Raw genomic sequence first — 15225 nt, 5'->3', positions numbered from 1 at the left:
CTCCATTTCCCTACACTGGACAAGAGACTTGGTGAGGCTACCCAATCTATTCCTCTCATGATTTTGTATGCCTCTATAAGACCAACCCTCATCCTCCTGTTATCCAAGGAATATAGTCCAGCATGCTCAATGTTTCACTCTATCTCAGGCCCTCGAGCCCTGGCAACATTGTAAATCTTCTCTGCACTCTTTCCAGCTTGACAACACCTCTCTTATAACACGGAGCCCAAAACTGAACACAATACTTAGAGTATTGGCTTCACCAACGTTTTATACAACTGCAACATGACCTCTCAACTTCTATACTCAATGCTCTGACTGATGAATGCTTGCTTCCACTCCCTTTCCTCTATCAACAGCTACTGATGAAGGCCAATGTGCCAAAAGCCTTTTTGACCACCCTATCTATCTGAGATGCCCCTTTCAATAAGCTATCTACCTGTACTCCTAGTTTTTCCTTGTTTTTGTGTCTTTGTGTGTGTGTTTGTGTGTCTGTCTATGTGGGCATGTTGTGTGTGGGATTATGTGTCTGTGTGGGTATGTCTGTGGTGTGTGTGTCTTTGTGGGCATGTGTAATTGTGTGCGTGTGTGCTGAGCCTGTGTAGTGGTGTGCCTTGGTCCTGGATTCTGCCACTGGGCTGAGACCTCATTGCATTGCTCAGTCTGCAGGCTGGCCTACAAGAATACTGCCACCTCACTAGTGGAGGAGAAGATGGGAGTGGAAGCAAGTCATTGGGCCTGAGGGACTGGCTCAGAAGATAAAGGATATGCAAGTACAAGCTTCCTGTGATTCTGCCTTATAAGATTTGTATTTGTTTATTGTTGTCGTGTTACCAAGATACAGTGAAACATTTATCTTTTGTGCTATCCAGTCAAATCATACTATACGTGTAAGATCAACGAACTGCAGATGGTGGTTTACACCGAAGATAGACACAAAGTGCTGGAGTAACTCAGCAGGTCAGGCAGTAGCTCTGGAGAACATGGGTAGGTGATTTTTGGGGTCAGGACACTTCCACAGTGTATCCCAAGAATATTTATCTGAAGTAATCAATATGTCTGAAGAAGGGTCCCAACCCAAAACGTCACATACCCATTTTCTCCAGAAATGCTAAAGTTCTGGAGTAACTCAGCAGATCAGGCAGCATCTCTGGAGAACATGGATAGGTGACTTTCTGGGTCGGGACCCTTCTTTTGAAAGATGTTGCCTGATCTGCTGAGTTACTCCAGCACTTTGTGTCTTTGTAAAGCAGCATCTGCAGTTCCTTTTTTCTCCACTGTACACAAGTACAACAGGTAGTGCAAAGAGAAAAATACCAGTGTGCAGAAGATAGTGTTACAGCGTTATAATGTTACAGTTATAGAGAAAGTGCAGATTTTTTAAAAAGTGATTCTTGATTAGGAAGGGTGTCAGGGTAATGGGGTGAAGGGGAGAATGGGGTTGAAAGGGAAAGATAGATCAGCCATGATTGAATGGGGGAGGAGACTTCATGGAACGAATTGCCTAATTCTGCTGCTATAACATGAACTTATGAGTGCAAGGGTATCAATATTTAGATTCTGTTTAGTTTTTAATTTCTGAGGTGCTTATTTGCCTAAACAGCACTGTAATTTTAAACTGTATTTATGCCCAATGAACTGTAGTGAGGCAGGCAGAGGGGTGGGAGTGTGGTGGTTTATTTTGTCACACCCCCGTTCGGTGTTGAATTGGGTTTATTCCGCTGTTGCACCTTCACTCGACCACTGAAGCAGTGCTGATGTCAAGCACTCGCGTCAGGTCCCTGGCAGCCCCTGTGACTCACACGGCCCACCTCGCTACTGGGCAATAAGTCGCCACGCACCAGAACTGATGGAAAAACCCTGCCCACACACTTGATCCCCTGTAACATTTTCAAGGGGTAACAATCAATCCGCGAAGGTCACCACAAATGAAACTGATTGAGATACAGAGTGGAAACAGACACTTCGGCCCACCGAGTCCACGCCAATCATCTGTCACCCGTTCACACTAGTTGTATGTTATTCCACTTTCTCATCCACTCCCTACACACTCGGGAAACTTATAAAACTAAATCAGGGTTAACCTACACTTGGAAAGGTAGGGAATTGAATGAGTTGTTTTTTTTAAAGGACAACTAAATATTATAGATGAGGGCAGGGCAGTTGACGAGGCTTACATGGAAAGACACAAAATGCTGGAGTAATTCGGCAGGTCAGGCAGCATCATTAGAGAACATGAATGAGGAGGAATTTCTTTAGTCAGAGGGTGGTGAATCTGTGGAATTCATTGCCACAGATGGCTGTGGAGGCCGTCAGTGGATATTGTTAAGGTGGAGATTGACAGTTTTTGATTAGGAAGGGTGTCCTGGGTTATGGGGAGAAGGTAAGAGAATGGGGTTGAGAGGGAAAGATAGAGCAGCCATGATTGAATGGTGGAGTATACCTGATGGGCCGAATGGCCTAATTCTGCTCCTAGAACTTATGAAGGTCCTATCCATTTTCCCCAGAGATGCTGCCGGGCCCGCCAAGTTACTCCAGCATTTGCTCAACCTATCCTTGTTCTTCAGAGATGGTACCTGACCTTCTGAATTACTCCAGCCTTTTGTGTCTATCTATGGTATAAACCAGTATCTGCAGTTCCTTTTTTATTATATGTGGTTTACATGGACTTTAGTAAAGCCTTTCACAAGGTCCCACATGGAAAACTGTCCATAATTTTCAACCAGAAGAAGATTGGACCAAATCCAAAAAAATTTACATGTGATTATTTGTTAAAGGCCATGCAGTCCATACAAGGTATTTGAGACTCATTCAATGGATGGTATTTTTTCCTCAAGTGTTGTAAGATATTCATACAGTTCCGTTCTTTTGCAGGTTCTACCAATAACAAGTGGAAAATTAAAGGAAAATATAAAGTCTGTTCTGAACAACATTTAAAGAAATATACGGGGGACAGATGCAAAGTAAAGCATTTCCAGGTAATTAAAGCTAAATTTAGTAACTTGAAACCGAAAAAAAGTAATTTTCAACAATAACATTGTGTTAATTTCTCTGGGATTTTTTTTTGTATAGCTGATTGCCTACGTTCTATATTTGAGATATACAAGTTTTCACAAAATACCACAGGTCACCAAGTTGCTCTGGATTTTCACTTTCCACCTACTCTGACTGTCAAACGTGGGTTGTCTACTGATGCATGTAGAAAATATGCGATTAGTCACAGACCAGTCAGTTAGTGCTGCAGTGTATGGGTGTTTGTTGGGCCTTTAAAGTCCTATGAATTCCCTGAATGTCTTGTTGATACTTTAGATTCAATTCCAGTACATCCATCAAACCGTTCACTTATAATTAGCACTCAGACTAGTTATGATCAGGGAGCTACAGAACCAGGAGCCGTCAAACTTGTACTGAAACGAATAGAAATGAGTAATTATTACTAAACTCATAGCTTGCAAATAAGCAGCGCAGTTACAGTAATCACAAGGGTCTGTAACTGAACATAATCTAGCAAGCTTCCTCACTTCAACTGCTTCAGCTTTACAATGTATTGCACTGTGAACAGTTCTGGGAAGAGAGTTTAGGGCAGCACAGTGGAGCAGCAATAGAGCTGCTGCCTCACAGCGCCAAAGTCCCGGGTTTGATCATGATCTCGGATGCTGTCCGTGAGCAGTTTGCACCTTCTTCATGTGACCGCGTGGGTTTTCTCCGGGCGCTCCGGTTTCCTCCTACATTCCAAAGACATGCAGGCTTGTCAGCTAATTTGCTTCTGTAAATTGTCCCTAATGTGCAGGATAGAACTACTGTATGGGTGATCATTGGTCAGCGCGGACTCCGTCGGCCAAAGGGCCTATTTCCTTGACACTGAACTGAACTAAATTAAACAATAACCAAGTTGGAGGGTGTCAGCTATAAGGAAAGGATCTTGCTTACCACTGGGTCAAAATATTGAAACCCCGTTGCTTCAAAGGGCAGCACGGTGGTACGGCTGGCAGAACCGCTGCCGCAGCGCCAGAGACCCACGGCCGATCCTGTGTGGAATTTGTACATTCTCCCTGTGACCGCGTGGGTTTTCTCCGGCTACTCTGGTTTCCTCCACATTTCCTTCAGTCTCAGTCTGAAGAAGGGTCTCAACCCAAAATGTCATCTATTCCTTTTCCCCAGAGATGCTGCCTGACCCACCGAGTTACTCCAGCTTTTTGTGTCTATCCACAGAAAACCATAAGTTGTACATAAATCATACGTAAAATTCTGCAAGACAGTGATAAGTAAATGAACCATACAAAATAAAAATAAAACAGTGCAAAACACAATTAGGAAAACAAAAGCCCAAGGCAGTGTGAGAGGTGTCCATAGTGTTTCATTGCTGAGGTAGATTAGGGTTGTACAGGTTGTTCTAGAACCTGGTGCTTGTAGGACAGTAGCTGTTGCTGAAACTGGTGGTGAGGGACTTCAGGCTTCTGTACCTCCTGCCTGATGGCATTAGTGAGAAGACGACATGGTCCAGTTACATGCACATCCAAGTCCCTTTGAACTTCAACGCTGCTATTTAACAAATGCTCTGCTTTTCTGTTTCATGCATCGTGGATGACCCCATCGTTTTCCCACATTACATTCCATCTGCAGTGTTCTCGTTCGCTCACTCAGTGTGTCCATATCCCCCTGAAGCCACACCTCACCATCCATACGTGCAATCTGTAATTGGTTAGAGGCTATTACTGTAAGGAGAGGTTGAACACCTCTGATGAAGATCATGTTCTGGAAACATAGGTGGGGTACTTATTTAAGGTAGACGCAAAATGCTGGGGTAACGCAACGGGACAGGCAGCATCTCTGGAGAAAAGGAATGGGTGATTTTTCGGGTCGAGACCTTCTTCAGACTGAAGAAGGGTCTCGATCCTACCCTGCTGAGTTACTCCAGCAATTTGTGTCTACCTTCGATTTAAACCAACATCTGCAGTTCTTTCCTACACGTGCTTATTTATGGTACTGATACATTAAATACCTGAAGAATTACAAATCAAATTATTAGCAAACTTCTTAAATTCTCCAAGTCTGAAGAAGGGTCCCGACCCGAAGCGTCACCTATCCATGTTCATCAGGGATGCTGCCTGACCCACTGAGTTACTCTAATCTTTTGCGCTTATCCTTCGAAAAGCAGCATCTGCAGTTCCTTGCTTCTACAAGGCTGGTCAGAAAGCTGCATTAGTCAAATACCTGTGCCTTTGTTTTCTCAATTAAGGAGCAATGTCTCCTGGAGTAGAGTGGAAAACAATGAGCATTTGTATAGTTAATGACAAAACCCTGTGTAGAGGGATCTTGGGGTCCAAATCCATAGCTCCCTGAAAGTAGCAGCATAAGTAGATAGGAAAATAACTGCTGGTACAAATCGAAGGTATCACAAAATGCTGGAGTAACTCAGCAGGTCAGGCAGCATCTTGGAGAGAAGGAATGGGTGATGTTTCAGGTCGAGACCCTTCTTCAGACTCAGAAGTCTCGACCTGAAACATCACCCATTCCTTCTCTCCAAGATGCTGCCTGACCTGCTGAGTTACTCCAGCATTTTGTGATACCAGCATAAGTAGATAGAGTGGTAAAGAAGGTATATGGTATGCTTGCCTTCATCAGTCAGCGCATTGAGTGTAATAGTATAACCACCCATCTACCTCAATGGTGTCTTTCAAACTCTCTTTCATCTGACTTAATTGGGTCTTAATTTGGAACTAAACGTTAGTCCCTTTATCCTGTATCTGTACACTGTGGACAACTTGATTGTAATCATGTCTAGTGTTTTCGCTGACTGGAGAGTACACAACACAAATGCCTTTCACTGTACCCCAGTATGTGCAACAATAATAAACTAAACTAAACAAAGGGAGTCATGTCGCAGCTTTATATGGTTTGGTTAGGCTGCATTTGGAGGGTTGTGTGTATTCTTGTTGTCTCATTACAGAAAGGATGTGGAGGGTTTGGAGAGAGTGCAGAAGAGATTTAGCAGAACTGCCTGCATTAGAGGGCCTTCTGGAAATGCGCCTGTGGTGTTTGTTTAAGGGGCTGATGCATTTAATTCTTGAATAACTACAAATAAAATTATTAGCAGATTTCTTCAATTCTCCAATGTGGCTGGTGATTGGCAAAGCTGAATTAGTCAATAAACCTGCACGTCTGTCTTCTCGATAAAGGAGCAATGTCTCATGGAGTAAAGCGGAAAAGGGCATTCAAAAAGTACATTGGAAAACTGAACATCAAATTAAAACCTCAGGGCCTGCTGTTGCTTTGGATTGCTAAGATTACAAATGAGGCAAGTTTCAGTCTGTGTAAACGTGAACAGTCACATGCACTGTTAAACATGTTAGTCAATCCACTATTTATCTCAAAAGCTCATGCCTGCTAAAATTACAAATGAGGCAAGTTTCAGTCTGTGTAAACGTGGACAGTCACATGCACTGTTAAACGTGTTAGTCAATCCACTATTTATCTCAAAAGCTCATGCCTGCTAAGATGACCAGTGACTAACTATTTCATCAGTTAAATGAGTGGCTGAACTTTCACAAAGAGTAAGAATTGGGGGAGTGCCAGCAAAAGTTGGCCAATCAAGCAGTTTCCTCTTATAATTCTTGTAACCACTCATTATTTCCCATTAGTTGATTTGGAGTTTACATATCTTGTTTATTGAGACCTTTCATCTTCTCTTCATCATACCTCTGGATTATTTGTTGATTTGTCATCATGGGTGTTGCAATGAATAAACAGAAACCATGTACAGTGCTGTCTTAAACAAATCTCTCTGCTCCATGCCCCATGATTGTAAGCATGTATAGACACAAAAAGCTGGAGTAACTCAGCGGGACAGGCAACATCTCTGGAGTGAAGGAATAGGTGACATTTCAGGTCGAAATTCTTCTTCAAACTGGTTAGGGATAAGTGAAACGAGAGATATAGATGGTGATGTGGAGAGATAAAGAACAATGAATGAAAGACTTGCAAAAAAGTAATGATGATAAAGGAAACAGGCTGTTTGTAGGGTGAATATGAGAAGCTAGTGCGACTTGGGTGGGGGAGGGATAGAGAGAGATGGAATGCCGGGGCTACCTGAAGTGAGAGAAATCATTATTCATACCACTGGGCTGTAAGATGCCCAAGCAAAATATGAGATGCTGTTCCTCCAATTTGCGTTTAACCTCACTCTGACAATGGAGGAGACCTAGAACAGAAAGGTCTATGTAGGAATGGGAAGGAGAATTAAAGTGTCCAGCAATCGGGAGATCAGGTTGGTTCAGGAGGGCTGAGCGAAGATATTCCGCGAAATGATCGCCCAGTCGACGTTTGGTCTCGCCGAAGTATAAGAGTCCACATCTTGAACAACGGATACAGTAGATGAGGTTGGAGGAGGTGCAAGTGAACCTCTGCCTAACCTGAAAGGACGGTTGGGGTCCCTGGATAGTCGAGGGAGGAGGTCTCGCCTTAGGCTCGGGCCGCGTGGATGCCGACATCGGGAGCTCCGGCAGCGGCAGCGTGTTCGCCCGCCCCGGATCGCGGGGCTTGGGTCGCGGACATTTCACCGTCCGGCGCGGCCTAAAATAGGCCGCGGGATTTTTCTTTGCTGGGCGGGGGCTTCAATGTCGGGAGCCACGACCGCCCCGACGTGCAGCAACAGCGGCAGCGTGTTCGCCCGCCCCGGATCGCGGGGCTTGGGTCGGCCCGCTGCGGACTGTCCGGCGCGGCCTGGAACCACAACAGCCTGACCGCGGGAGAAGACGGCAGGGGAAGGGAAAAGACATTGTGGCCTTCCATCACAGTGAGGAGAGGACTGGAGGAGACTCACTGTGATGGATGTTTCTTTTTTTGTGTGTTTTTGGGGTTGTGTAATTTGCCTATTTTAATGCTTTGTTGTGTAATCTGCCTAATTTAGTGCTTTTATTGTTGGACTGTGGGTGACTGAATTTCGTCCAAAAAACTTTTTTGGATGACAAATAAAGCTATCTTGAATCTTGAATGTGTTGCATCTTCTGCGGTTGCAGGGGAAGGTACATGGGGAGGGGGTGGTTTGGGTGGGAAGGGACTAGTTAATCAGGGAATTGCGGCGGGAACGGTCTCTGCGGAAGGCGGAAAGGCGTGGAGATGGGAAAATGTGGTTAGTGGTGGGATCCCATTGGAGGTGGCGGAAATTTCGGAGGATTATATGTTGAGGAACAGCATCTCATCTTTCGCTTGGGCATCTTACAGCCTAGTGGGATATATATTGATTTCTCTCACTTCAGGTAGCCCCTCTCTCTCTATCCCTCCCCCACCCAAGTCGCACTAGCTTCTCATTTTCACCCTACAAACAGCTTACAATGGCCTGTTTCCTTTATCATCGTTACTTTTTTGCATATCTTTCATTCTTTGTCTTTATTTCTCCAGGTATCACAAACTGCTGGAGTAACTCAGCAGGTCAGGCAGCATCTAGGAGAGAGGGAATGGGTGATGTTTTGGGTCGAGACCCTTCTTCAGACTAATAAAGACATTGTCTTTATTTCTCCATATCACCGTCTATATCTCTTGTTTCCCTTATCCCTTACCAGTCTGAAGAAGGGTCTCATCACCCATTCCGTCTCTGCAGGGATGCTGCCTGTCCCACTGAGTTACTCCAGCTTTTTCTGTCTTATCTTTGGTTTAAACCAGCATCTGCAGTTCCTTCTTACGCATTGTAATCATGTATAGTTTTTCCATAGGCTGGATAGCATACAACAAAAAACCTTTTCAATGTACCTCAGTACACATGACGATAATAAAATAAACTAAAACAAACACCCAGAATATTTCTCAACTTCCACCGACATTCCTTCATCTGGCTTCACAATTCGCAACTCTTCTTGTCTTATCTCACACCTTTTTGTCTTTTCATTTCTGGCCTTTGTCCAACCATCTGCCTATTAAATACCCCCTCACTAGTATCCACATATCACTTGATAGGCTTTGTTCTGCCCCTCCTCTCTTCCGGCCTTCCTCCGCCCCCCACCACAATCAGTCTGCAGTAGGGTCCCACCACAATCAGTCAGCGCATCAGGCAGCATCTCTGGAGAAACGTCACCTATCCATGTTCTCCAGAGATGCTGCCTGACGCACTGAGTTACTCCAGCGCTTTGTGTCCTTGCTTCCCTGCACATTCAATTCATTTCAAATAGGGTCACTTGCAAGTTATGGAAAATGCAAAGGCATCAATAAATACATCTTCGACAACTAAGAATGCATGAAATTTTTTTAGCTCAGCAATACATCGTCGCATTAGATCCCTTGGTTAAACATTTGTAGGTCTCTGTGGAGTTTCACTGACAACAGAATTTAGATTGGTTGTTTCTACTTTGGTCTTGACACAATGTCAATTTAATTGACTTTTGGATAGTTGTATGAATATGCAGGGGATGGGGGGATATGGATTTTGTGCAGGCAGAGAAGAGTTGGTCTTGACTTGGCACAAATATTGTGGTCCAAAGAGTCTATTCTTGTGGTGTACTGTTCTATGTTCTTTTAAAAAATGTTTTAGTTGAACTCCAAGACAAGTTAGTAGGACTCTGGGGCGTGTTGTAGAGCAGAGGGATCTAGGAGTGCAGATGCATGGTTCCTTGAAGATGGAATCGCAGGTAGATAGGTTGGTCAAAAAGGCTTTTGGCACATTGGGCTTCATCAATCAGACTATTGAGTATAGAAGTTGGGAGGTCATATTGCAGTTATACAAGTTGTTGGTGAAGTCGCATTTAGAGTATTGTGTTCAGTTCTGGGCACCACGTTATAGGAAAAATGTTGTCAAGCTGGAAAGAGTACCGAGATGATTTATGAGGATGTTGGCAGGACTCTAAACTCTGAACTATAAAGAGGTTGAGTAGGCTGGGACTCTATTCCTTGGAGCACAGGAGGATAAGGGGTGATCTTATAGAGGTGGATAAAATCATGAGAGGAATAGATCAGGTAGATGTCCAGAGTCTCTTGCTCAGAATAAGGGAATCAAGGACCAGAAGATATAGGTTTAAGATGAAGGGGATTTAATAGGGATCTGAGGGGTAACTTTTTCACACAAAGGGTGGTGGGTGTATGGAATGAGCTGCCAGAGGAGGTAGTTGAGGCATAGATACATAGACAACAGGTGCAGGAGTAGGCCATTCAGCCCTTCAAGCCAGCACCGCCATTCAATGTGATCATGGCTGATCAACCACAATCAGTACCCCGTTCCTGCCTTCTCCCCATATCCCTTAATTCTGCTAGACCTAAGAGCTCTATCTGACTCTCTTTTGAATGCATCCACTGAATTGGCCTTCTGAGGCAGAGAATTCCACAAATTCACAACTCTGTTTGAAAAAGTTTTTCTTCATCTCAGTTCTAAATGGCCTACTCCTTATTCTTAAACTGTGGCCCCTGGTTCTGGACACACCCAACATCGGGAACATGTTTCCTGCATCTAGTGTATCCAATCCCTTAATAATTTTATATGTTTCTATAAGGCAGCGACTATTCCAACGTTTAAGAACGGGTACATGGATAGGACAGGTTTGGAGGGATATGGGCCAAATGCAGGCAGATGGGACTAGTGTAGATGGGACATATGAGTCGGTGTGGGCAAGTTGGGCCAAAGGGCCTGTTTCCATGCTGTATGATTCTATGACTCTACATAACATGGACCTAAACATTATCCCGTGTATCCAATGTAAAAACGGAAATAATTAACCTCATGTTGTTGTAGGTGTCATTGTGAACATTTAGTAACTAAGGTAATAAATTAATCTATCAGAGGAAAGATAGTCTGAAGAAGGGTCTCGACCCAAAACGTAACCCATTCCTTCTCTCCTGAGATGCTGCCTGACCCGCTGAGTTACTCCAGCATTTTGTGATACCTTAGAGGAAAGATAAAGGAATTTTATGCTGAAATTCAAAGTTAAGTTGCATTTAAGAGACTTTGGACAGGCACGGATATGCAGAGGACGGGGGAATATGCATTATGCGCGGGCAGATAAGAGTTGGTCTTTGCATAATGTTCGGCATAGACATTGTGGGCCAAAAGGCCTGTTCTTGTGCTGTACTATTCAATGTTCTATATGTTCTGTGTTCAAGTAGTGACTAGGAGAAAACTAGTGCTAAAACCAAAGTCCTTAGTGGAACCAAAGACAGGTCATAGATGTACATCGCTGCTGAGGTTAGTGGTGTGTGGTGTTCTAGAGCCTTGCAATTGCTGGGAAGAAGCTATTCTTGAACTTGGTGATCAATAACATTGATAGAACATTGAATCTAAAGAAAGGCTAGTACTAATTGTCCTATATTTCATAGTCATAGAGTCATACAGACTGGAAACGGGCCCTTTGGCCCAACTCATCCATGCCAACCAAAATGTCCTATCAGAGCTAGTTCCATTTACCTACGTTTGACCCAGATCCCTCTGAATCTTTCCTGCCTGTACCTGTCCAGATGTCTTTTAACTGAGGCAATAGAGTAGAATTTCCTGTACCTTTATGACTAAAGTATATATTAGAAATTAAAGAAGTGCTTCTGTGGTCGTGAAATAACTTGAGGTGAAAGCTGTTCTGCAAATGCATGTTCTTCCTTTTTAGTCAACAAGATGGACACTGATCATTATGGAGTGACAGAGTTTCCTTGAACTGTTAAGAGTGTTTCATTATCATATGCACCAGGCTCAGTGCATACAATTCTTGCTGTAACTTTTCAGGCACATTAAATGCAACTGCACCACCAATAAATATACAAATAAATTATCATATATAAGAGATAAACCAACCATAATAGTGCAGCTTTATACAGTAGTTCTGTGCTGAAGTAAGGTTGTGGTTAGTTTTGTACCGTATTCAACAGCTTGACAGTTGTTGGGAAGGAGCTGTTGTTGAACCTGCAGGTAACAATTCTCAGGCTCCTGTACCACCTTCCTGGTGCCAGCAGCGAGGCAAGAGCGAAGACTGGGTATTGTGGGTCTTTGATGAGATTAGTGCCTTCTTGAGATCCTGTAGATGCCTTGGATGGAGGGGAGGTCAGTACCCATGATGGACCAGGCAATTTCCATCTATCTCTCTGCAGCCTCCTTCGTTCTTGGGCATTTGAGTTTCCGAACCAGACCATGATGAAATAGTTAGTATGTTGGCATAAAGCTGGCAGTGTTACCACCTCCACTGCTCAGATAACTCGGTAAGATAGGGTCATACAGCGTGGACATAGGCCCTCCGGCCCAAATCCCCCACACCGAACGACATGTCCCATCTACACTAGTCCCACCTGCCTGCTTTTGGCCCATTTCCCTCTAGACCTGTCCTATCCATGTACCTGTCGAAATGTTTCTTAAATGTTGTGATAATACCTGCCTCAACTACCTCCTCTGTTCCATACGCCCACCATCCTTTGTGTTAAAAAAGTTACACCTCAAGCTCCTAATAAATTATTCCCCCCTCACCTTAAACCTATGTCCTCTGGTTCTCAATTCTCCTTCTCTGAGCAAAAGACTCTGTGCATTTACCCGATCCATTCCTCTCATGGTTTTTTACAACTCTATAAGATCATCCTTCATCCTCCTACATGATCACTCCTCTATATGATCACCCCTCAGCCTTCCGTGCTCCAAGGAATATCCTAGCCTGCTCAACCTCTCCCAATAGCTCAGGCCCTTGAGTCCTGTCAACATCGTCATAAATCTATTTATTCACAAAATGCTGGAGTAACTCACCTGGACAGGCAGCATCTCGGGAGAGAAGGAATGGGTGACGTTTCGGGTCGAGACCCTTCTTCAGACTGATAAATCTTCATAAACCCTCATAAATCTTCTCTGTACCGTTTACAGCTTGACATCTTTCCTATAACATGGTGACCAAAACTGAACATAATACTCTAAATGCGGCCTCTACTATGGAACATGCAACAAATGAGTAGACCTTGCATCAAATTTAAAATTTAGGGATATAGGGTGGAATCAGGCCCTTTGTTCTCTGGGCCTGATCCCACGCTGATCACCCCATACACCAGTACTATCCTACACACTGGGGACAATTTACAATTTTACTGAAACCAATTAACCTAAAACCTGTACATCTTTGGAGTGTGGAAGGAAACTGGAGCACCCGGAGAAAACCCACGGTGAGAACGTGCAAATTCCATACAGAAAGCACCCGTAGTCAGGATCGAACCCGGGTCTCTGGCGCTGTAAGGCAGCAGCTCTACTGTTGAGCCCCTTCATTCCCAAGTGCAGAATTGAAAAGTAAATCGTTTACAGTTCAGATAAAAGTGGCAAATCAGATCTTTCGCATAACATGAAGGGTCCTCTCTGTGTAGGCATAAAATGTGAAATTTGAAATCCCTCTTTGTTCTCAGCGGCCCCCCAGGCCGCGGCGGCCCCTCGACTGACCGTTGGGAATTGTGCGGCCCATTTAGATTTTTTTCTGAAATGAAATTCAGATTATAATAACAATGATGTGGAAAATTAAACTGGGGATCTCTGTGAATTACCAACTCATCATAAGACAGGCAATGGGGAAGGAAGTGTTGCAGCAATATAAACCGTCAACGTTGTCTGTCTATATCAGAAATCAGAAGACTCATGGCTGAATGTTAATTCCGAGGATATGAACAAGGAACAGAAATTTTTATTCAGGGTAATTTCATGGATGGGAAACTGAAAGTTAACAGTGATAATAATTGAAATATCACTTCCCAGAAATCCACTGAGTGAATGTGATCGTCAGTTATATAAAAGTTATTTGTCTGGGCAAGGTCTGAAGAAGGCTTCCAACCCGAAATGTCACCTATCTGTATTCTCCAGAGATGCTGCCTGACCCGCTAGTTACTCCAGCACTTTGTCTTTTTGTAAATCAGATTCTGCGGTTCCTTGTGCTTCCAGCTAATTTTGTGTTTGATTGATTGATACTTTATTGTCACATGTATTTGGTACAGTGAAATTTGCTGTTTTGCGCAAAGTGCACAAATATGCAGAGTCGTCACGTAAAAGATGCCGACAAAGTTACTAAAGTATTCATTATAGCCCTGGTTGTCCCTCTTCCTTCTCTCCATCACGTCCCTTTTTGTTCTCAGTGGCTCCCCCCCGGATCCCCCTTTGTTCTCAGCGGCTCTCCTAGGCCAGGTCCCTTTTTGTTCCTGGCAGCGTGTCCTTGACTGACTGCCGGGACTCCTAATGTCCCATAATGTGTATGGAGTGGATGTGAAAGTGGGATAACAGAACTCAGCACTCACACTCTGACCCTCTTCCCTCTCCGGCCCTCCTCGGTCTCCGGCCCCCCACTCTCCTCCTCCCTCTCTGAATGCCCTCCTCGGTCTCCGGCCCCCCACTCTCCTCCTCCCTCTCTGACTGCCCTCCTCGGTCTCCGGCCCCCCACTCTCCTCCTCCCTCTCTGACTGCCCTCCTCGGTCTCCGGCCCTCCACTCACTGACGTCCCTCCTCGCCCAGCCGGCCCCATCCTGGTGGGCTCCGTGCCAGCTGCCGGCCCCGGTACAGTATAGCAGCACAGCGCTCGCTGGGAGCTGCCTTGATTGATTCAAAGATAAGGCATGGAAACAGACAGATCGGCCCACCGAGTGCACGCCAATCATCGATCACCCATTCACACCAGTTCTGTTATCCCACTTTCTCATCCACTCCCTTCACATTAGGGGCAATTTGCAGGGACAAATTAACATACATACACTCATATCTTTGTAATGTGGGAGGAAACCGGAGCACTCGGAGGAATCCCATGTGGTCACAGGAAGAACGTGCAAACTCGGTACAGACAGCAGCTGAGGTTACGATCGAACCCAGGTCTCTGGCGCAGTGAGGCAGCAACTCTGTCAGCTGTGCCACAGTGCCGCCTTTGATTCCAATCGTAGTAAAAAAGCAAATGAAAATCTATACTGTGAACGAAATTCATGCTGCATTGTGATTTTAAAGCGATTATCACATTTTGAGGCCGAGATGAAAACTTATCTGAGAACACGTTATCTGACCATTACTAAATTTTCCATGTGTATCTTTTACCAATTGCAAATTATGGCGATGAGCTTGATGCAAACTGAGAAAATCTGTGCCTTGTAGTAGTCATACAGTATGGAATCAGGCCCTTCAGCCCAACTTTCCCACACAGACCAACATGCCTCATCTACACTAGTCCCACCTGCCCACCTTTGGCCCATATCCCTCTTAACCTGTCCTATCCATATACATGACTAAATGTTTCTTAAGCATTGCAATAGTACCTGCCTCAACTACCT

The 15225-nt window shown here is 44.4% G+C and overlaps 1 protein-coding gene across 1 annotated transcript in view; it reads left to right on the top strand.

Annotated features, from left to right (window-relative positions):
- Positions 1–2880: 2880 nt before the first annotated feature.
- Positions 2881–15225, top strand: part of tagapb (T cell activation RhoGTPase activating protein b) — a 33080-nt gene continuing 20735 nt past the window's right edge. The window contains exon 1 of the mRNA XM_078405859.1: positions 2881–2978. The gene's annotated coding sequence lies outside the window, so the exon portion shown is untranslated. The remainder of the gene's footprint in view (positions 2979–15225) is intronic.

The sequence above is a fragment of the Rhinoraja longicauda genome, chromosome 9 (genome assembly GCF_053455715.1).
Source record: "Rhinoraja longicauda isolate Sanriku21f chromosome 9, sRhiLon1.1, whole genome shotgun sequence".
NCBI classification, from domain to species: Eukaryota; Metazoa; Chordata; class Chondrichthyes; order Rajiformes; family Arhynchobatidae; genus Rhinoraja; species Rhinoraja longicauda.
The sequence above is the reverse complement of the archived record's forward strand: the minus strand, read 5'-3'. Positions and strand labels throughout refer to the sequence as shown.